The sequence below is a fragment of the Aotus nancymaae genome, unplaced genomic scaffold, assembly GCF_030222135.1.
Source record: "Aotus nancymaae isolate 86718 unplaced genomic scaffold, 86718_ANA_hifiasm-v0.15.2.pri h1tg000040l, whole genome shotgun sequence".
NCBI lineage: Eukaryota > Metazoa > Chordata > Mammalia > Primates > Aotidae > Aotus > Aotus nancymaae.
The window spans coordinates 5,091,197-5,108,201 of NW_026988454.1; the positions used below are offsets into that span (position 1 = coordinate 5,091,197).

The 17,005-nt window shown below is 44.3% G+C and overlaps 1 protein-coding gene and 1 long non-coding RNA gene across 2 annotated transcripts in view; one reads left to right on the forward strand and one right to left on the reverse strand.

Moving 5' to 3' along the window:
* PACRG (parkin coregulated) overlaps positions 1 to 17,005 on the reverse strand; it is a 593,065-nt gene that overhangs the window by 108,109 nt on the left and 467,951 nt on the right. The window lies entirely within an intron of this gene.
* LOC105716467 (uncharacterized) lies at positions 192 to 6,283 on the forward strand. Its single transcript, XR_001107289.2, has 3 exons — positions 192 to 763; positions 4,137 to 4,373; positions 5,674 to 6,283. It is a non-coding gene; the product is annotated as an uncharacterized LOC105716467 (long non-coding RNA).

Here is a 17,005-nt window from a genome sequence, read left to right on the forward strand (position 1 = left end):
TAAAATTGTTTTCTCTAATTCTGTGAAGAATGTCCTTGATAGATTAATAGGAATAGCATCGAATCTGTAAATTGCTTTGGGCAGTATGGCCATTTTAACAATATTGATTCTTCTATCCATAAGCATGAAATGTTTTTCCATTTGTTTGTGTCATCTCTGATTTTGAGCAGTGTTTTGCAGTTCTCATTGTAGAGATCTTTTACCTCCCTGGTTAGCTATATCCTAGGTATTTTATTCTTTTTGTGGCTATTGTAAATAGGATTGGTTTCTTGATTTGGCTCTCAGCTTGGCTGTTGTTGGTGTATAGGAATGCTAGTGATTTTTGTACATTGATTTTGTATCCTGAAACTTTGCTAAAGTTGTTTATCAGATCAAGGAGGTCTTGGGCAGGGGCTATGGGGTTTTGTAGGTATAGAATCATATATTGTCTGTAAACAGGAATAGTTTGACTTCCTCTCTTTTTATTTGTATGTCTTTTATTTCTTTCTCTTGCCCGATTGCTCTGTTCCAAACTTCCAGAAATATTTCTTATGCACCTCCCATTGCCTCTCCATGGGGTGTGGCTTAATGATCCTTTGTTCTCCTCCATTCTTAGCTCCTGACAATCTGCAGGGGTGCTCTGACTGTGGGCTCTTCCTATTAGTGGGTTCTATATCTCCTCGTTTCTACATCTTTCATGCATTACAGCCCTGGGTTTCCAGGGTCCCGCTTGTGATTGGTGGGGGTAGAGGAGAAGAGCAGGAGAATGAAGATAACAGACGGGGTGAGTGTTTCATCTCTGCCGACGTTTCCCATGTGCATATAAAACACTCAGAAAAATACTAATCCAAGGGGAAAACGTTAGAATTTTTGTATTGACACATACAATCTTAGAGAAAATTGAATTCGGTAATGACATAAAGCGGGATTCAAATTTATAATGAAAGGACTTGAAGCCCCAATAGTCTGTCAGTTGTCTATTAAAATATATAAATACTTCTAGAGAAAAATTACCTTGAGGCCAAGCTAATGTTAACAATCCATGTCACACATTTTTATAAATATCTGCAAATACGATTGCCTATGTTCATGAGTGGCTGTGAATGAAATGACAAAGATTTACCTCTTTTGGGGTAAGAAACTCCCAAACCATATCACAGAATTCAGGTTGGATATCACTTCATATTTTTAGCTCATTTAAAATTAATCATAATTTTTTTAGAAATCACTATGTATCATGAAAACAGGCAATTAGTTCTGACTATTTGCAGGTACAGTCTATTTTCACCTTACAGCAGCCTAATTAAAACATGATCACACCTCACTCAGGTATGAAACACCGCAAACAACTCTACCCTTATATGATTTGTGAAACATTGTGGAAAATGTGCACTGAATCATTTGTAGAAACCTCCATTAGCTAGAAAGAGCTTTTACATGCATCAGCTAGATGACAGGTAAGTTCTCTTTATTTTATTTTAAAAGTAATTAGTCTTTTGAAACTACAAGATCAGAACTGTGTTGGTATACTGCCTGTGGCCCTTTGTGATGAGCTGGTGACACCATGTATTTTAATAAGCCCAGAATTTGCCGTTATTGTCCTATGGATTCAAAAAGAGCAGGATTATCTTCCCCTTGAGGGCCCTGCCCGCCTGATGCGCTGACGCAGTTTTTCTATGGGCTGATGAGCTGAACGAGGAAAACTCACCACCAACCCCAGACCTGAGGCAAACAAAGGTCTTTCCTTAGCAGAATGAGTCTTCAGAAGTGATGCTTTTGATCCACAGCGAGGGTGTTTCCTTCTTCTACAATGTTTTGTGGTTTTTTTGTTTTTGTTTGTTTTGAGATGGAATCTCGCTCTGTCGCCCAGGCTGGTGTGCAATGGCACGATCTTGTCTCACTGCAGCCTCTGCCTCCTGGACTCAAGTGATTCTCCTGCCTCAGCCTCCCGAGTAGCTGGGACCATGGGCATGTGCCACCATATCTGGCTATTTTTGTACTTTGGGTAGAGATGGCCACACTGGTCTCTAACTCCTGACCTCAGGTGATCTGCCCACCTCAGCCTCCCAAAGTGCTGGGATTACAAGTGTGAGCCACCATGCCTGGTCTCATCTATAATATTTTTTGAGTGAGGTTAATTTTGGATCACCAGGAAGATGAGGAACAGCCATGATGTACCCATTCCCTGACTAGCGGCTGTGGCAAGGCAGCATCTGAAGGTGCTTCTCCCACAGCCCCTTCCGACTTTGTGGCTCCCCTAAAACTTGCTTTTGGAGAATGCACTCTACAGTCTATCAATCAGACTAGAGATGAAAAGGCACCCAAGGATTGAATTCTCACAGTCTGACTTGGAATCCTGGCCTCCCGACCACTCCTTCGATCATCTGTAATTGTAACTCCATGTGAAAGCACTTGCTGAAGCCCAGATAATCTAGCTTTCTCTCAATTATTCATGAGATTTAGGCAAAATTGCATATTTATTACTTCATTTGGTATGGACTGCTTAGATAAATTGCAGGCAAGGAATCAATCCAAGATCTATTTGCTAGAAGCCTCTTAGGTTAGCTTAGCTTAGTATTTCTCATTTCAATATGAAAACCATCGTTACAACTACTTCTCTTTGAACTCTGAGAATAGAGAATCCCAAACATTTGACAGTTTGTGGCAATTTATGTAGCTTGCTCTAGTACTGTTGGCAGAATGTGGGGAAATATGGGAAATTCTGAATCTATAATATTTATACACACATTTACATACACATATACACACATGCACATTCCCATATATACACCCACATATGCACACCCTCATACATACACACACATGCACATACACACGTATAAACAGGATATGAACATATATATTTCACAGCAGCAAAGGCAGAACTGGCAGAACTCTGGGCCTAGAGAAGGACTCAGAGATAGTCACTGCTAGAGACTTTCCACTCAGAGAGGATCTTACGTTTTCTCCCTCAGTTACTAATCAGCTCCCACTTCTGACCAGTGGACCCGGAAGCACCTGTCTCCCTCCATCTTCCCCTCTGTCCACTCTTTCTCCCGGCAGCCCCGGGGACAGGGTGGCTCCCCCTGCTTCCCAGACCCCTCCTGCACTCCTGCTGCCCCAACAGGCCTGCTCAGGTCCCACCTCTCCTTGCACTGCTTCCTCTGCCCTTTGCTCGTGACTCTAACCCTACCTGCCCTTCAAAGTCCGGCTCTAAGCCCACCTCTGCTTAGAGCCTGCTCACTCCTCTGAACTTCCCCCGAATCTAACTTCGAGGCTGGCCACGGTCACGTGAGGAAGGCAGGTCTGTCTTTCTCATTAGGTTGGATCCATTTGCAAAGGACCTGGGGCTCCCACATCTGACTATGTCAGTGGCCCTCGAGATCACCTAACATCCCCAAGTCACACTGGCAAAGAGAAAACTGTCACTATGCTCTTACTGTGCACCTAATTGCACAGGTGAGGCGGTGGCCTGAAGCCAAGCCCCTCAGTGATGGAGCGCAGGCTCTTAGCTGCATCCTCTGCCTCCTTGCGTGGGGGCCCACGACTTGCTCCTATCTGCCTCCCCAGGCACCTGTAGCCACCGGTAATTTTATTGATTTGAACTGGGGCAGGAGGTAGACGAGTAGGGGTTAGGGAGCTGGGTGGTCTTTGCCCAGCCTCACATCATGCCCAAAGGTGATGAGACTCTCCCAACACAGCCCGACCCGCGAGAAGACTCCCTAGGGGCCAGGGAGGCTCTTCTGCTTTGTGGCTCAGGGAACACCCGTATCTCTTTATGACTCTGTGTCTTAAAGAAACTGGGACACAAATGTATACCAGAAGACAGCAGGATTAAGGAAAATCCATCTGTGAACTGATTAATGTCATAGTCTTCCCGGTTCGTATTAAAATTTATAACTACTATTAAGAATTGATATAATGTATGTACTCTAATGAAGTGGAAATGGGCTCGTGACAAACCCTTTCTGTAAATTAAAGATTTTCACCAATTCTGCTTAAGTATTCACTTTCTTCTTGTAATACTGCTTCAAAAACGTTTTTTCATATGTTTTTGTCTTGTTAGCTTTCCTTATACTTGTTTGACAGATTATAAGTTAAGAAATAATAAATATCACATTTGAAAAACGTAAATGAAACATTTTTCAATTTCATAGGAAGCTGAGACATAGGAAGAGACCTGAAGCCCTGAGAGGCAGGGCCCGCGTTCTGCTGATCTGCCCAGTGCCTGGGTCTGGGGCCCAGGAATGCAGGCGGTGCAGGGCGTTTCCCAAGCACGCTGACGTGCAGGAGAAGGGCGACCAAGCATCCTGCGTCAAGCCTGGAATGTTCCGTGTCCTGGGAAACTTCTCAGTGCTCAGCAAACTGGGGCAATTGGTCACCTTATTAAAGAGGTATCTAAAACCAGGATTGCAAAAGAATGCTTCAGCTACTGAGGGTTTTTAGTATTCCTTGATTGGTCAATGATCATATCAGGTGTCTTCACTTTGAACGTTAAAAGGTTAAAGTTTGACCTTCCTTGGAGAAAAGGCTCTGGGTGCAGTTCTGTCAATACAGCTTGCATACCGGTCACGAAATTCAATCCTTTCCCCTCTCCCACTCATGGCTGTGTGTTGTTCGGAAAGTATGCATGAACTGAGAAGTATGTGACACGTGCCCACGTTCATACCCTTAGTGTTTAGAGTCCAAGGTTAGCACTGGTTGTCTTTGTGCAAAGTCACGCAAATGGCGCAGACCATGGAGTGGAACATCCTGGTGACACTGGGCCAGTGCTGTGTGTGCACATATGTGTTAGAACACACTGGGTGGTCCCATCCTCCGGAGGCGCCAATGTCCCAGGTCCTGATTTTGTGATATAAGGGTCCTACGGGACTAAAAGACCTGGGACTTTTCCTTTTCTATATTAGAAAAATAGTTGCCATTTTTCTGTGTCTTTAATAAAAAATATTTGTAGGCTTAGACTGGCAGCAGATAAAAGAGGACCCAAAGGTTCCCCTGGTTGCCAGTCTCATCAAAGCAAATTCCTTCACTTTCTGCCCATCCTAGTACTATATCTCCGATTACATTTTAAAATTAAAAAGTGAACGAAGTCTTTTTTTAGGGTCAAATGTTTTGTATTCTTAGGCCAGTCTGCAGGAAGATAAATACATGATAGTGCCATTTATTGATGTTTAAAATGTCCAAGACAATCCTATAGGCAGTGATACAAATATACATTACACATAATACAAACGTATCCCTAACAGTATATATAAACATGTATTAGTGTATCTAGATACCCATGTATATAGACACACAGATACATATCTGTACACATGTACAAACACAGACACACAACAAACATAAGAACCACACTGAACAGTGGGTGCCTCTGGGGCAAAGTTGGAGAATGAGTTCTGGGAGGAGTTCAAAGGCAGACAGCTCTGCCCCAGTCATCCTTCTCAGTGGCGTTTCCATCTGGCCTTTCTCTATCCCCACCTCCATCATTTACTCCTCCAGGAAAGTATGAGGTACCTGAGAGTCGGCCACGCTTGACAGTTAAGGGCCAGGCCTCCTGGGCTGTACTTTCTGGGTTTGAATCTTGGATCAGCCTGTGTGTTTTCTGCCTGTGTGACCAAGACCTCGGCCCTTGACTGCTCTGTGGCTGGGTTTCCTCCTCAGGCAAACGGGATAATAAGAGTCTCTGCGTTACAGAGTTGGAATGAGTCTTGAGGAATGAATAGACACAAAGCACTGCTTTTCACGGGGAACACAGCTGACGCAAACCCTGGAGGAGCCTCTGTCCTAGCCGAAGGCGCGCTGGTGAAAGTGGATTAGAATTGCTAGTTTCTTATGCATTAGCTCAAGCTGCAAGAATCGGCGCAGTTGAGGGCAGGAAACATTCTATCATTCATATTCTTTAAGTACTCAGAGCTTCGTTGAGGACGTTGAACGTCGCCGGTGTTCATCTAGCTGTTTATTCCATACGTGATCATGTGAAAGCAAAATCAATCCTGGGGCCCAAGATCACTACACTAAAGAGGAAAAGCCATGCTGGGAACTGCTGACGGCCAACCCGCCTCCCATTCTGTTCCAGGTCACCCCTCTGCCCACTGACACAGATGCGTATCTGATTGCCTCCTTTGGAGAGGCTAGTCAGAAACTCAAAAGAATGCAACTCTTCATCTCATCTGTGACCTGGATGCCCCCTCCCTGTTTTCCTGCCTTTGCTTCAAGTCGTCCCGCCTTTTCGGACCAAACCAGTGTACTTCTTACATATACATTGATGCCTCATGTCTCCCTAAAATGTGTAAAACTAAGTAGCTCCCCAGCCGCCTTGGGCACATGTGGTCAGGACTTCCTGAGGCTGTGTCACGGGCGCATCCTCCACCTTGCCAAAATAAACTTTCTAAAGTAACCGAGACCTGTCTCAGATTTTCTGTGTTCATAATCATTAAGTCCTTATTATCATCAAACACTGGGGCAGAGGCTGGGACCGCACGAATGGGCAAGGCAACACACTTGATATGTGTAACGAAACACTCAGGAACACAGATCCTTGGTGCCAGACCACCCTGGTGACCGTCCGATCCACCAGTTCTCACTGTGTGACTCTGGGCAAATGAACATCTCTGGGCCTTACTTCCATCATTTGTAAAGTGAGGACAATGATGCCATCCACCTCGCACCAGGGTAAACCACATAAATACACGTGGAGTGCTGAGAGCAAGTGCCGGAGGCATAAGCAGTACAGAGCTGCTGCTATGGTGTCCTCATTTATCGTACAATGCAGGTATTTGATGCTGTTTTTTGAACAAATGTTGATAATATTTGTTATCAAACTTTGAATATTTTTTAACTTACTGAGCTATCTTGACTCATATTAGCAAAAAAAAAGAAGTAAAATTCTCATAATCAAAACAGTTGATGTAGATCATATTAAAAATCTGTGGTCATTTTAGTGAATAACTAGTTCCAGTCATTTGGTTAAAACATGTCCAAGGCTAGATTAAAACGGTCATCTGAAAAAGGAAAGTATGTGACTGGATCATAGTTTTTAACATTCACTCCAATTTTCCTCAAGACATCGGCACAGATTAGCAGGGAACCGGGGCTCACAAATAAATACATATCTAGAAATCTCTTCTTTGCATCAATGATGATGAAGCCATTATATCCCTATGTACTGCCTTGTAAGTTTCAAGTGCTTTACATCACAACTTTGCATTGTTTTGTTTATTGCTCCTGACATGGACTGGGACGCTTTTCTTTCTTCTCTCCACTGGAATGTGGCCAGTTCTGTTCCTTTGAAAGATAAGCTAGCCCTTGCTCTGAATTGTTTTCTAGTCAATTCTCTTAAAATGGGAGGTAAAGAGAGAATGTTTAACATAAGAACAGAAAACAGCCACCAGTTTCGTAAGGACAGGAGGTTAATGGGGATGTATTTTCATGATTCACCTGTAGACCAAGCATTCACTGATGGTATCTTTTTTTTTTTTCCTTTATAGCTAAAGGTGATTTCAAATAGATGTGTACTGGAGGGACCGAAAGCACCAGCAATATCCACTGAGAGGAGATGTGATTAGTAGTAACAGAGGAGCAGTTGTAACTGTATTCAAAGGGAACTGTTCTTACTGTGAAAAAAATCAGCTGTTTACACATTCTATTAATATATGTATTTTTTCCTGCAGAAAAAAATCATTTTGAAGATTTTAGGTTCAAGTTTTTAAAAGGTTAGTAAAATGACCACAGATTTCTTCTTCTAATTTTCTGCTTCAGTTTTCTCTCTACTTCGTATATTTATTCATATTTTCTATCATTTGCCCATTTACCAAGCTGTCTGTCTGCCTCTGCCAATCTATCTATCTAGTCTGTCTAGTCTGTCTGTCTAGTTTTTCTGCTTGTCCACCTGTCTCTCCATCTGTTTGTCTATTTGTCCATGTCTGTCTACCTATTTGTCTGTCTGTCTAGTCTTTCAGTCTAGTTTTTCTGTCTGTCTATTTGTCTGTCAGTCTGTCTGTCCATCTTCTGAATATCTGCTCATCCCAGGCCTTATGTCATGCAGACATTTATCTATTTCTTGGCCTCTCTTCCTTCTTTGATTGCAGAATACAGTAAGTGACTCTTTCAAGAAACCGCTGCTGAAGTCACACAGAATTCTGTCAACAGCTATAACAATGACAACAGGTGGCATTTATTGAACCGTTACTAAGTGCCAAGCAGCCCGTCATGTTATTTGTGTGCCCTGTTTTGCCTACTGCTGCCTCAAGCCCTGCTGAAGGAGGCCTCACTCTTCCCATCTGACCTCTCTAAGGCGCAGAGCAGCAACTCGCCCAGTGTCACACAGCAACGTGGGGCCGGGGAAAGCTCCCAGTCACCCTAGGACAGGAGAGGTCTTGGAGTGGATAAATTTTGGGGAAAGGAGTCAAAGATCACTTTAAATTTTGGGTCCTGGTTGACCATGGGTGGGACGGTGTCATTAGCAGGGACAACAGAGCTGCTGGGGGCCATCAGTGAGCAGCAATCATAGCAATCAGGGCGGCTGTCATTGATTAGAGTCTCCATGTGCTTATCAGGCGCTGGCCATGGTTCCACTTCCCTAACTCTACATTATCAGGGAACAGTCTCACAACAACGCTGTGTGGAAAATGCTAATTTAGAGCTTGGACCTGTTGCTTTCGAGATGGCCAAGAGATGAGCCAGAGGAAACTGAGGCAGCTGCAGGAGGGACGGGGTCTGAGCGGGAGCCCAGCTCACCGGGAGTCTCTGGGATCCCTGCTCCCTCCGACAGAGCCGGAGGGAGCTGTGCCCAGCCAGGGAGCAGGAGAATGGAGGAGAGAAACAGGATGAAACAGGATGAAACAGTGAGAGAGACGGCCGGGAGGAGACCCTCTGGGGCCGGGGAGGAGGCCTCAGCAGGGTGCGCGGAAGGGAGGCGGGAGAAGACCAGAGCTCTCCAGGGGCAATTTTAGAATTATCAGGGAACTGAAACTTTGAAAGCAGAGTGATTGTGTGGAAAAGAAAAGTGTCTTCAGGCGCAGAATCTCCATTTCTCCGCAGGGAGCCCTGGGGGAGGTGGAACCCCTTCCTACCGGCTTTCCCTTATCACAAAATGTCTTCAAAGCACACTTCTGGGAAGCAGGTGTGGACAATTTCACAACCAGAAAAGGGAGTCCCCCAACATTGAAAACACTGGGTTCTAAGGCCACGTGGGAAGGGAAGAGGCTTCCAACACTCTTCTCCACTGGATGCATGTCTTCATGAGTTTCACGCTCAATGTATAATGTAAGTAGAACCCAAATCAGGAGATAGTCTTGGAAGAGTGGATGGGGCAGCATCTGTGGTTACACTTCTCTTTGGCAGAACTCTTTGGATGCAATTGCTTCAAGATTAGATTCAGATTTAAAGAGTTATAAAGGAAATAAACTATTACCCAACATTATTAGCAGCTCACCTGACAACGAAATGTGAAAACAATCAAATGCCAATCATCATGTGTGGTTGAGAGGCCAAGGCATCCCTGATGGCTCTCTGCTATGGAGGGATAAGGAGGCTCCTTCAACTGCTGCCTTTGGAAACATCACCTCATTTTAACATGGTGAGAGTTAGGGGTCAAGAGAAGTGGACTCCCTCTATAATCAACTCTAGATCAAGGCTCGAGCTGAAGAGGATCAGTCCCAGGAGGGAGGAGAGGCTCAAAGTTAAGCAAGCCCGGGGATTTGTAGAGGGGAATGTAGAGGGGAGGCGCTTGAAGAGCCCGCAATGTCTGATGCCTGCAAAGCGCACTGATGATCAAAAGGGAGGGGCGTGTGGAAGGAGGGGAGAGAAGGAGGTGGGAAGGGAGAAAAGCAGAGGGAGGAACAGTGGGGTGTGGGGGCAGTGGGGTGTGGGGGCAGTGGGGTCGGGGGGCAGTGGGGTGGGGGGTGCAGTGCAGTGTGGGTTGCAGTGGAGTGGGGGGGCAGTGGGGTGGGGGCAGTGGGGTGGGAGAGCAGTGGGGTGTGGGGTGCAGTGGGTTGTAGGGGCAGTGGGGTGGGGGACAGTGGGGTGTGGGAGCAGTGGGTTGTGGGGGCAGTGGGGTGTTGGTGGCAGTGTGCTCCAGTCTCAACAGGCAGCCTCATTCCTGCCACCCAGAAGGCCTGCACGTTCTAATCTCCAGGACTGATTTTAGTGGCTCCAAAATACTTGCACATTGATGCCTTCACAAATAGGCTATTTGGATGAGTGAAGCAACCACAGCCTAAAAAAAAGTCATCCTGTTCAGTGTAGGGTACATCACTATGACTGTAAGCAACTCGGACACCCCGGCTGCACCCCATCTAGTCCCAAAACGACTGGCGGTCAGGTCCCCGTCAAGTCCATTCTGTGCTTGATGATGGCAGCCTGTGGCTGTGCAGCTGAGAGGCAGACACCACCAGCCTGGAGGCACTGGGGCTTCCGGCCTTGGGAAAGACACACCAATGGAAATAAGACGAAGAAAGACAGAAAGATGTGAAAAGAGGGAAGGAAGGGGGTGGGAGAAGGAGAGAGGAGAAAGGAAAAGGGAGGGAGAGGGGCGAGAGAACAAAAGAGAGACATCAAGAGAAGAACTGAAACTAAGTTCTGCAACTTCAAAAGTAAAAACAGAACCTCAGGGACACTGACATGGAATTTGTCCTCGGTAGAAAGGAGCGCTGACCGTATGAGCTACAGGGATGTGTAATCGGGAGCAGAATCTGAATCACAAATGGCCTCATCTGTTGCCAAATCTAATTAGTATTAAGAAAAGTCTCACTTGAGGTCAGGAGTTCGAGACCAGCCTGGCCAACATGGCGAAACCCCATCTCTAATAAAAACACAAAAATTAGCCAGTTGTGGTGGCTCACCACCTGTAATCCCAGTTACTGAGGAGGCTGAGGCAGGAGAATCACTTGAACCCGGGAGATGGAGATTGCAGTGAGCCGAGATCGTGCCACTGCACTCCAGCCTGGGTGACACATTGAGACTCCACCTCAAAAGAAAAAAAAAAGAAAGAAACAAAACCAGTTTCCTAGTCCAACATGGATTTGAAAAAGTCTCTGATTCTATGTTTTCTCCAATATGTTTAAAATGTGCACTACATTTAAAATGCATTTTTATTTGAAATACTTTTAGGAATACTTTCAAACTCTGATGGGCCGGTACAATTTCTAACTTTGAATATTTAAACAAAAATTATCTCTGAGGAAAATTTGTCAAGTTCAATATAACAAAATAAAAATGTTTTTTTAAATTTAATAAAAATAAACAAATAAATCCCACGTGTTCACGTCTTCACTTAGTGTTTTCCTTCCAGTTCTCAGGAAGGCTTCCATGCCGCACCATTCCACACAGCACCGCATTCTTAAGAATGGCCCATCGCGGTGTTTCTGGCGGGGCAGCCCCTGGGAATAACTGCCTTGTTGATAGTTTTCCACACTTAATAAGAGAATTTAAAGCAATACAAATTGAATAGCAGTGAAAGTACCAACTCTGACCTTAGCTCTTCATACAAAGTCTAATTCAGTCCTCAAAAACAAATTTAAAACAAAACGAACGTTTTCCCTCTGAGCATTTGAAACACTGTCACTCATTTTGACTCTCAATCTACGTGAAGCCTTATGGAAGTGATTAGCGCACAAGGCGTATTTCTACAACTGGATGTTTATAAAATATAAAGTGGCACGGTACAATTTTTGTAGGCTCCATCACCACCTTAACAACGATTGTTTAAAAATTACCCTGCAGTTACATGCCAGTGTACTCGAAATTTATTTTGTTTCTTTTTTATAAATATTCATTTGAATTATAGGCTTCAAATGTCTGTATCAAGCAATTAATTGTCATTTTAAAACCAGGAACGACAGAGTTACTATTTATTGGGTTTGGGATCAGGTTTGTGAGTTGTAGAACAGGAAGAAGTATCGGGCATTTGGAAAAACGGAGATGCGAGGAGTGGAGACGTGTGTCGGCTCTTTCCTAAGCAGGAAATCGAGTGGCGGCTGCCTACTGCAGGAAGTCACAGATGCCTGCACCTGTCCAAGACTTGACAAATGCTCCCAGCACACCCGATCTGGGAGCCCGTCGGCCTAACCATCCTCCCCGCAAATACAAAGAGTACGAAACTAAAATGTTCACTCATCAAGTCTAAATGGAGATCCGCATAAGCCATCCATGCGCGAGAACTTTTATTTTGTATGCTCTAATAAAAAATGTATTTAAAATGAAATAAACACCTTAATTCATGCTCATCTTGAGACACACTTACCGAAGTTTAAATGTTTAAAAACGAGGCAATAGACATTTTTATGGTTGATAACAAACTGCAAATTTGTCTGGGGGAAAAAAAAATCATCAAATGTTTGACAAAAGAGCTGTGATAAGAGATAAAGAACACAGCATTCGCTGTCTAAAGAACCAGAGGGGACAATACAGCTTGTCCCCGAGCCCACATTTTCAACTATGTGTGCAATGATTACAGTTCTCAACAATGGCTACTGTGTCAGCACAGAGAAAAACAAACAAAGGTCTCTTTCTGAAAGTATCTGTAGGAAGAACATACAAATTAGTCAACAAGGGAACTAAAATAATCCTTGTATTCTTTGCAGAAATAATACTTTGAGGTTCGTTTGCAAGAATGTTGGTATTCTTTTCCACTCTGCCTTTCATTTTCCTTCATTCACTACAGATTTTCTCCCAACCTGCACCCAGTTGGAGCAGCGGTCAGCTGGCTTCTGAGGACTTTTCCCATTTCATTCCCTCGAACCCCCAGAGACTCTGGAGGCAGCTGCACAACTGTGCTTTCTTTAGTTATAAAAGCCAGCTTGTGACATCCTTTGCTTGATTCAGTTAAAAACTGAATTAACTGAAATCAATTCAACAACAAGTCCCCCGGTGCTTACCCGTTGATGGCACCGCTGGTGCAGTTCGGGAGGGGATGGGACAGTGAGGAGCAGGACAGTCTTCAGGAAGCTTACAGTCTGCCTTGGGGTGAGAGACAGCAGGTGGGGTGTGGATTTCATTGGGAGGGACTCCCATGAAGTGTTACAGGGGTTTAGAGAAAAAAAGGTGGATGGACATGGAGGATGAGAGGATTCTGGACAACCTTGGGGCAGAGGGACTTCATGGCTGAAGGTGGGAGTGGAGGAGAAGGCACAGATGGCCATGTGGCATGGTCCACAGAGAAGCCACCTGGTGGAGTGCAGCCACAATGCCCGAATCACGAGGTCTTAGCTCGTAAGTGCATCAAAGACGCACTCAAGCGCCTTGAGCTAGGAGAGACCTTATACACCACCTAAGTGAACGCCTTCCCTTTAGAGAGGAGAGAGCCTAGGCCACAGAGGGATTGTGACCTCCGCCAAGGATGGCACAGAAAGTGGCTGCCACAGAGGAGGGAAAGGCCCTTGGTGTGGGTGGGCGCTCACCAAGAAGGTGTGGGGTCAGATAAAGGGCAGATCAGAGGACGCTGGGACTTGACACTGAGGTGAGGAGTGAGACTTGGCGGGGGCCCTTCACAGAAATTTCATTTGAAGCCTGAGAAGGAAGCACTTTTGGTGGGGGGATGATTGTGAAGTTAGTTTTTTAATTGTTGCTTTTATTTACGTATTTACTGTTTGCAATTTTGAGATCTACGGTCCCTGGAAGGGGAATGGTTTAGGAAAAGGTGCTCATATTTTATGCTGTTCTCCTGGACTAATGGTTAATACATAATTCCTCTTTTAACTTGAATCTAAGGAACAGTGTTTTCCCAAACCATTGAAATGATAATATGTAAGTAATATTTTAGAGTGAATATTTTAATAAATGCTAAATAGGGATTTCTGATGTCGGTTGTTTCAGGAACACAGTAATCCCTAAGAAATGTCTGAGGTGACAAGTGGTTTGCGTGAGAAAGCTGCACGCGCTGGGTGACAGTGCTTGGAGCTGGCCGTCAGGACGTCATTAGCAACAGACAGAACGCGAGGGAAGGAACCAGTGAAAGCAGACTAAGTTGTCAGGTTGCTTTTGACTTTATCTTCGGAGTGGGCTCACAGAACATTTGAGTGGGCTTCTTAATATAAGAGAAAGAGCCTGATACTTTTGCCCAATTCTAGTTCCAGGCTCTAACACAAATTTTACCAGGGTTCTGAACTGAAGGGTTAGATTGTTTTTGTTAACTTTTATTCTTATAAATACATTTGGCCACTGCAATCCTATCAGAAGAAAAGTAGAAAGCAGGTCATTTTTACTTTCTCTAAGAAAAGAAATCCAAATTTTCAAGAAAGTCCATTCTTGAAAGCCCCTCGTGCTGTTAGGCAGGGCCTTTCGATGATTTGCAGACAGATGTTGAACCTGCGGAATTTCCTCCATGCATCAGGGTCACTCGCTGACCACCGTGTCTAGTGCAACTCTCTGCACCAGCTAGATTGCGTCCCAAACTGCATTTGCACTTTGGAAACCTTTTATTCCAGCGCTGCTCAAGGTCGACTGTCACTGAACAGGCTTCTCTTTATGACTGTGCTTAGAAGACAAATGTCCTTGTAGACGTTTGGGGACTTCAAGTTTAGTTTACGAATGTGTATGCCCTCATTTAAGATTTCATTTGTATTTTATTCAGGCAAGTTTTCTGGCTCCCAATAGGGTTCTAATGAGTCACTGATGGTAAGGCTTCAGATTCAGACCTTTCTGTTAGGATGGGGATGAGCTGTTTTTCCTCATTTGCCAATTATTTGGAACAGAAAACCAATGTAATGCAATGGGAATCCAGCTGCACTAGTAAGACTTGCATTTGAAACCTAGTTTCTTCTGTTGGATTGACTTTGCCTACTGGAGTAAGTTTTCTGATTTTTGGATTCTGTTACTTCTCCTTCATATAGACGAACGTTACTACTTTTGCATTGTTACCAGACCTCGCTAATAGAATAAATGACAGGCCACCTGGGGGTCTGCCTGTGCAAGCTCGAACCGAGCAGGGACAAGCAGTGTGCCCTGGGGTGACCAGTGTGTCAGCAATCACGTAAGCCCGGGACGGTGAATGCGGGCCCTTGTCAGTCATGGGCATCCGGCGCATGGCACTGGGCACCGCTGACCGCGTGTTGATGCTGATGGCTGGATGGCCTCATTTCAGTACACTTTCACAAAACTCACTTGTATCTCTTCCCAAAGAAACCTAAATGGAAATTAGCTTGTTGGGGGGGGCGGGCTGCAATGTAACATTTTTAAATAGAGAACAAAATGCAGTATGTTGCTGTTTGATGGAAAAGAGAACATGGGAGAAACTAGCAACCTGTAAGCTAAAAACCGACAGCAGCTCTTGCCACAATGAACAACTGGCAGTGACGCTCTGCCTTTAAAGGCATCAGATCATGAATGAGCAGGGCATAAGGCATCTAGTTCACTTCCATTATTCTCCAATATGTAATGTAATAAATATCCATCCGTGATAGATAATTCTTTTTTTCATTGTTCTGTAAGAGAAGATAATTCTCTTTTTTAAAATTGTCCTCGAAGAGATTCTAAAAACACTATGTTACCAAACGGGCTAAATGTCCACTTATGGAATTGCACTGCCTAAAACCAAAATTAGTCATTAGAGCCATTATGCATTTGTGAGCAAATCCCTTCTGTCCATCTCATGCCTGACTTTTCTTTAACAAAATAATGTTATACATAGAACTTAGCAGTACAGATGATGCTTGCTTTGATCGTACACAGGGGCTTTATACATGAATTGTAAATTTCCACTTTAATTTGTTTTGGAGAAATGTTTGCTGCAGTATCATTCCATCTTACCATTCCCCAACCACTTTTGATGTTTTATAATTATCTTCCCATGTCTCATTAGGCCACAAAGGTGTGGTCTCTATTTTTTCAAAGAACAGTATGTTGGTCACCTACGAGACGAATGCAAATGTAAAAGATGTTTTTCGGGTTCTAGCATACTTTCCTTAACTGTTCTTAGTATCCGCAAATGAGTAGCATGTGGAAATATCCTAAGTCCATGCTTGCTGTGTACAACGGAATCCTTCCCCCACTACTCAGTGCTGTCTGGATAGGCAGTGATGACAGTTCTTCGGATCTCAAACACAGCACAAGGACAAACCAAGCCAGACATGAACTAAATTGCAATTTTAACTACTGAGGGAATTTGTTTACAGATTATGTAACAAAAATGAAACGAGACAAAGTGTGAGAAAATGCCACTAAAATAAAATGGTTAGGCCACCCTTTAGAACTGGAGGATCAAAGAGTCTTCACCTGTCTAGGCTGGAGATGACCTTCTCACTCATGGGCCAAACCCTTGGTGTGACCCCTATTTCCCAAGAGATGAGCATTCAGACCTGAGGATCAGTGGCCTGATTCTTACAAAGGAGAGAGTGGACGCACAGAGACGTCGAATTAGTATTTTAACAAGGTCCTCTCTAAGAGACGATGTTAGGTTTTCCACTGTAGCTCTGCAGGGCTTAAACAGACATTCCTTAATTTAGAGTTAGTAAGCTCAATCACTTTGATCAGGTATAGGCTTTTAGCACCAACTGTCACCAAAACAGTTTTTCCAGTAGCAAATCAATTCAATACTGACTAAACATTTAGTAAAAGATGACTGCACATGCCAAAGAAAATAGTGACTTGGGGGAGCTTTTTCTAGGCGAGGAATGGTTGATTGGGGGCTCCTGCCTCCCTGAGGTTCTGATGCAAACCAGTCCTGTGTGTGAGGACTCCATTTGCACAGATCACATAGTTCCATATAGGAAAAGATATTCATATAAATGCACGCAACTCCAACATGGCTGAAAAAATGACCACTAGGATTTTAGAAACTAATATTGTAAGCGCTTTTTCAAAGAGATCGGTTCGTTTTGGGACTTTTGAACTCTCCCATCATTTGCTTCCTACCTTGTTAAAGAGTGGACAATTTATCTGGTATTGACCTACCGTGAGGCACGGCCTAGACCCTAGGAATGTAAAGGGGACTGGGTGAAAGCCCCGCCTCCCAGGAGCTCTCCACACAGTGACTGGGGCAGGTCAGCGGACAGACGTGTAACAGGAGGTGCTGAGTGCACAGGTGGGGTCG